The sequence below is a fragment of the Priapulus caudatus genome, unplaced genomic scaffold (assembly GCF_000485595.1).
Source record: "Priapulus caudatus unplaced genomic scaffold, Priapulus_caudatus-5.0.1 Scaffold122, whole genome shotgun sequence".
Classification (NCBI taxonomy): domain Eukaryota; kingdom Metazoa; phylum Priapulida; class Priapulimorpha; order Priapulimorphida; family Priapulidae; genus Priapulus; species Priapulus caudatus.
In genome coordinates this window covers 29151-36042 of record NW_014577183.1, presented here as the reverse complement: position 1 = coordinate 36042, position 6892 = coordinate 29151, and positions in this window count along the sequence as shown.

Here is a 6892-nt window from a genome sequence, read left to right as displayed (position 1 = left end):
TCTCTATCTCTCTCTATCTCTCTCTCTCCGTCTCCCCCTCTCGCTCCCTCCCTACGGACATCGTTGCTAGTAGCATATGTTGGATCTGACTCTTTGCTGATCTCGTTACACTGATGGGGTTACAATACGTGGCGACTACACATGCGGGTCGCGTGCTGCACACATACACACACACGTATACACACACACACACACACACACACACACACACACACACACACACACACACACACACACACACACGCAGAGAGTCGAACGACACGTACACGAAAGTGTATCCATCCCTCCGATTCATAAACTTCCTAGCCTTATAGCGCATGTTTTGTTGATCAAGATTCGAGGTGTTTATAACATGTTCGATCACTTCCTGCAGCGAAAGTTCTAACGAGAAATACCCCTCCCCCCACACATACACACACCATCCCCCTCATAGAAATCCATACGCAGCCACTTCAAAGTAACAAGAATTGTCACAATTACTTACTTCTCAGAAGATGAGCTTCTTTTAGATCAGCGAAACTGCCCGCTTTTTTTAAATTCCGACCGCGGTACGATCATGTAGCGATACTGCTGGACACTGCACTCGGAAGTAAACGCATATCAACCGCGTCGGAGAATAATCACATCCGGCCGCCATTCCTGTCACGCAGACTCCGCGACAAAAATGACGTTAGTCGGAAAAGCATTTGACGATGAATATAGCTAACCGATTAGCATAATGCATTGCCGAAAACGGACGACCTCCGGAATCTGGGAGAAGGAGACGTTGACATTGTCGTCTTGCCTATAAAAAGCGACAAGAAGCTTTTGTCCGAGCAACGAAAATTTAATCAGGGATGACACGAACCGTAATAAAGTTTTTTTTCTTCGTGAGAGTTCCTATAACCAAACGCAATTTATTTGAGTTAATTTTCGTCTCGTCTTTATCTAATAAAAAATAGGTCGTTCAGTGGTCGCGCGGAAGCATACATGGCCTATAGTTGAACTACAGACGACAATGAAAGGTAATTGGGTTTCTACTTCGTGAGCCAGCTTTTTAATCATCTTCAGACTCGCGCATGGGCCGTGATAGCGCTGTCGGTGGACTATACTTTTTACGCCTCTTCGTGACTCGGCATCCTCCAGGCGCATTAAACCGATCTTAATATGCGTATGTTTCTGCATTCGAGAAAATCCTACCGCGCGTCGGAAATGGGACGTTGGTTCCGAATCACATTTTCCTGCTTCGTCGAAGAAAAAGCACACGCGATAAGGCCGAGTTATTCTTTCTATACGTCGATAGTGAAAGTGAAAGTGAAGTGAAAAACTGCCGATTCCGTGCTTATTCAAAACGACGATTTCGTCGTCCTCGTCGTCGTCGCATTCATTCGGTGAGTAACCTCTTCGGCAGATAACGCGGGGAAATATGGAAATCCCGCGCGACGGATTTTCGACGACGCTGACGACGTAAGCTGCTTATAGCCGTGACGTCACCGCACGTTCGATTGACGTAACACGAGTGGTTGGGCAGAGCGCGGATTTTGCTTACGCGACCACTTAATCGCACGCAATGCGATTACCTCTCTCTGCCGGGCCGTTAGATGCCGCATTAATGCTAGCTAGCGAGCCGAGAGAGAGCAAGGGAGAGGGAAGGAGAGGGAGGGAGAGAGAGGAGGAGAGGGGGAAGGAAGAGAGAGGGAGAGAGCGAGAGAGAGCGGGAGAGAGAGAGAGGGAGATAGAGAGCGAAAAAGCGAGAGAGACAGAGAGCGAGAGAGAGAGAGAGAGCGCGAAAGAGAGAGAGCGCGAGAGAGAGAGTGCGAGAGAGAGCGAGCGAGATAAAGAAAAAGAGAGAGAGAGAGAGAGAGAGCGAGCGAAAGAGAGAACGTGCGAGAGAGAGAGAGAGAGAGAGAGAGAGAGAGCGAGAGCGAAATAGAGAGATAGAGAGAAAGAGAGAGACAGAGAGAGCGCGCGCGCCAGATGAAATTAGTGCGTCATTCCTCGAATCGCAGTCGGACTGGAATTCTCGTTTGATCGAGGAACAGACAATGCTGCTGCGTCTGCGCATGCGCACGCCGCTCATCCGAGCAGTCTTGTATTGCGGCCAATTAGAAATGATCAGCGCGCGAAAATAAACGCCGCCATTATGCTGTGCTTCAATCTTTAATTATAAACTCCCAAAAGATGCTAGTTCCAACTATAATTGGGGTCTCTCTGGGGTTAATGATGGGGAATCTTATATGTATAGACTCGTCTATAGTTGGGGAAAAGGGGGGACGAAAAGAAGCACTTGCCAACTGTTATATGGCAACGAGAGAAGGAATTTAATTCGAGCTTCAATTCCACTAAATTAGCCACCTAATTAACTATCTTGTCAACGCACTGCGATGATTGTAATATTGAGAGGTTTGCTGGGAAAGCACGCGTGTTAGTGCTAGGAGAATATAATATATATATCAAGAGTACATAATAGAGATCTCTATTATGTACTCTTGATATATATGTTAGTGCTATGTGAATCGCCAGTGGAAGGTTAAGTTAATTATTTAGTGGCCGGTGTAGCTCCGTACCCCATGTGACGAGCGGTCGGCATATGTTTCCATGAACCAAAGTATGGTCGTGACGTACACTGACGTCACGCACGAACTCGGCTATCTCCGAAGTTGAATGCATACAGCCTGCGGATGGTGCTGGTGGTTGCGTGCTACGCCCTACTCCCTAACCCTAACCCTAACCCTAATTAAATTTAATTAACACTAATAAATTTAATTTAAATATAAAAAAAAATGTAATAAAAAATTGTAAATAAATCATGTAAATATTTGCGTTAATTGGGAAAAAATAGTTAAATGAATAAAGATAGAAAAATAAAATAATAAAAAAAATAAACAGATGGGATTCGACCCAACGACCTTCAGACGTAACAACCGCCGGCGTACGAGTTCGGCTATTCAGTGTTATTGGAATAATATATTATGGATGTGCCATGCATACATGGATTGCGTGCGTGATTGCTTTAAGGCCAAGACACACTGCAGCGACAGCGACCGACCGTAACGACAAACGACAAAGTCGCGGCGAGTGGCGCAGCCACACTGCAGCGACAACGGCTGACCGTAACGACAAAGTTCACCCAGCACTCACCACAGTGCCACTCATGAGAGAGAGGGAGAGAGCGAGAGAGAGCGGGAGAGAGAGAGAGGGAGATAGAGAGCGAAAAAGCGAGAGAGACAGAGAGCGAGAGAGAGAGAGAGAGCGCGAAAGAGAGAGAGCGCGAGAGAGAGAGTGCGAGAGAGAGCGAGCGAGATAAAGAAAAAGAGAGAGAGAGAGAGAGAGAGCGAGCGAAAGAGAGAACGTGCGAGAGAGAGAGAGAGAGAGAGAGAGAGAGAGCGAGAGCGAAATAGAGAGATAGAGAGAAAGAGAGAGACAGAGAGAGCGCGCGCGCCAGATGAAATTAGTGCGTCATTCCTCGAATCGCAGTCGGACTGGAATTCTCGTTTGATCGAGGAACAGACGATGCTGCTGCTTCTGCGCATGCGCACGCCGCTCATCCAAGCAGTCTTGTATTGCGGCCAATTAGAAATGATCAGCGCGCGAAAATAAACGCCGCCATTATGCTGTGCTTCAATCTTTAATTATAAACTCCCAAAAGATGCTAGTTCCAACTATAATGGGGGTCTCTCTGGGGTTAATGGTGTGTGTGTGGAAGGAGGTCTAATATATAGACTTATCTATAGTTGGGGAAGAAGGGGGAAAATACACGCCGCCATTATCCCGTGCTTCAATCTTTAATTATGAACTCCCAAAAGATGCTAGTTCCAACTATAATGAGGGTCTCTCTGGGGTTAATGATGGGGAATCTTATATGTATAGACTCGTCTATAGTTGGGGAAAAGGGGGGACGAAAAGAAGCGCTTGCCAACTGTTATATGGCAACGAGAGAGGAATTTAATTCGAGCTTCAATTCCACTAAATTAGCCACCTAATTAACTATCTTGTCAACGCACTGCGATGATTGTAATATTGAGAGGTTTGCTGGGAAAGCACGCGTGTTAGTGCTAGGAGAATATAATATATATATCAAGAGTACATAATAGAGATCTCTATTATGTACTCTTGATATATATGTTAGTGCTATGTGAATCGCCAGTGGAAGGTTAAGTTAATTATTTAGTGGCCGGTGTAGCTCCGTACCCCATGTGACGAGCGGTCGGCATATGTTTCCATGAACCAAAGTATGGTCGTGACGTACACTGACGTCACGCACGAACTCGGCTATCTCCGAAGTTGAATGCATACAGCCTGCGGATGGTGCTGGTGGTTGCGTGCTACGCCCTACTCCCTAACCCTAACCCTAACCCTAATTAAATTTAATTAACACTAATAAATTTAATTTAAATATAAAAAAAAATGTAATAAAAAATTGTAAATAAATCATGTAAATATTTGCGTTAATTGGGAAAAAATAGTTAAATGAATAAAGATAGAAAAATAAAATAATAAAAAAAATAAACAGATGGGATTCGACCCAACGACCTTCAGACGTAACAACCGCCGGCGTACGAGTTCGGCTATTCAGTGTTATTGGAATAATATATTATGGATGTGCCATGCATACATGGATTGCGTGCGTGATTGCTTTAAGGCCAAGACACACTGCAGCGACAGCGACCGACCGTAACGACAAACGACAAAGTCGCGGCGAGTGGCGCAGCCACACTGCAGCGACAACGGCTGACCGTAACGACAAAGTTCACCCAGCACTCACCACAGTGCCACTCATGAGAAAACGGCAAAAAAATCCTGCTGCTGCTTTTAAATAAATTGCTGTAAAAACGCTCTATGTATAACGAGAATATAATAAAGCAATATATACGCAGCATATTATACGAACGTAAACAATAATCAGGTCTGATGGCTGACCGTGGCCTTGCACGTTTTGGTTAGATGGGTTCGCGGCCCCACTGTTTCTGACAGGCGGTGCGAGTTTAGCGCTGGGGACCAGTCTACTTCCTGACTAGCATTGGTTTATAATTTTATGACGTAATGGCGATGTCACGTGCCGATGGAAACGGCTATGATTGGCCATTTGTAAAGTGTCGCCGGCGAAAGTCGCTGGGAAATAGAAACGTTTCTAAATATTTTTGTCGTCGAGGTTGTCGCCGGTCGTCGTCGCGTCAGTGTGCAATGGCTCATAGGAAACAATAGTTTCTAATTTTCTGAAAAGTCGTTTGTCGTTACGGTCGGTCGTTGTCGCTGCAGCGTGGCTTGGCTTTTATGGTGGTAGATAGCCACTGACGTCACACTGACGTACACTGACGTCACGACCATACTTTGGTTTATGGAAACATATGCCCACCGTGACGAGCTTACCCCCATAGACATATATGGCTATGTGGGCGTGTTTAGCAGGGCGCATGGCCATTATTTTGATTGGCGCATGGAGATTTGACCTTTATTTGCCCCCTTACAAAATGTATAAGGGGGGAATGGTCATCACGAGGGGGTAACGAGCTCACGCTACAATAGCAGGATCGCAATCAAGCAACTCCCGTGATACCTATAATCACTCCAGTGCATTTGTAAGAGTTGCCATTTCTACTCCTAATTTCTGTAATTTTCCTAGCGGACGCGTGAAAGTACGATCGAGAGACTGCGTAGCGGGAGGGTTTCCTGGACGGAAGCCAACTAAAGGAAATGTCGTACGTCTAAACGCAGTGGGTTCGTTTGGTCTATTGTAATGCTGCGTGGTGCAGTAATATCTGATAACTAATTACATTTCCTTGCAGCAAAGACCAACACAGCACGATAACATAGCTCAAGACAACACAGCAGAGCATAGTACAACACAGTACTATAACGACGAGTTTGTATGTTATAATTTAGAGCAAAAGAATCAAGAAGAGTATAGAATTTTTGTTCAACTAAAGATATATTGTTTACAAGACAACCGGTCACTATACCGCACACGTATTATTTATCACGTGATGCACTAAAATATAATAGTCTTGATCCCTCGATGATGTTACAATGTCACGATGTCGCTGTCCTCTACTGGTCTTGATGTCGATCCTCTGCGCTGCTGCTTCTGATGCCGATGCAATAATATCATATGTGCTGTGGCATTTATTTTTCTTCGATAATGTCCAATGATTTATGCCAAAAATTCACCAGCACTGATAATCTGCTGACTATATGCACAATAAAGCATAGCATAGCACAACGCAGCACAATAAAGCATAGCATAGTTCAACAGAACAGAATAAAGAATAGCACAGCACAACATAACACAAAAGCATAGCATAGTACAACATAGCATAATAAAGCACAGCATAGCACAACGCAACAAGACACAGCACAATACGACATAGCGCAATACGACATAGCGCTAGACAACACAGAACAACATAGAATAGCACATTCTGAAGAAGTCATTTCAGCTGTCATTGAGTGTTTCAGTATATTAAACTCGCCGGGAGAACGCCTGGCTGCTGAGATAACGGGAGCGTTGCTGCTAGCCGATCAGCTCATGCATTCACACGCGCGCGCAACGCAATGATAGAAATTTCTAACATCTTCAGGGCGCTGGCTTCAGCACTGACTCATATCCAGAGCGCCACTAATCTCTAACTCAAAACCGGAGTCTCTCGCGATATCGCCTACGGTTATAGATGTGAGGAGATCCGTGGTTCTCTTATGTCGCAATGGCGCCGATGGCATGTGCATGAACAGAACATCGGCAGAAACCTAATATTGCGCAGTCAAGCTATCGCGGGCAAAGCCGGTAACTGCAAGTTAAACAAGATGTAATGAATGCGTGGATCAATGGATGGATGGATGGACGGACGGATGGATGGATGGATGGATGTATGGATGGATGGATGGATGGATGGATGGATGGATGGATGAATGAATG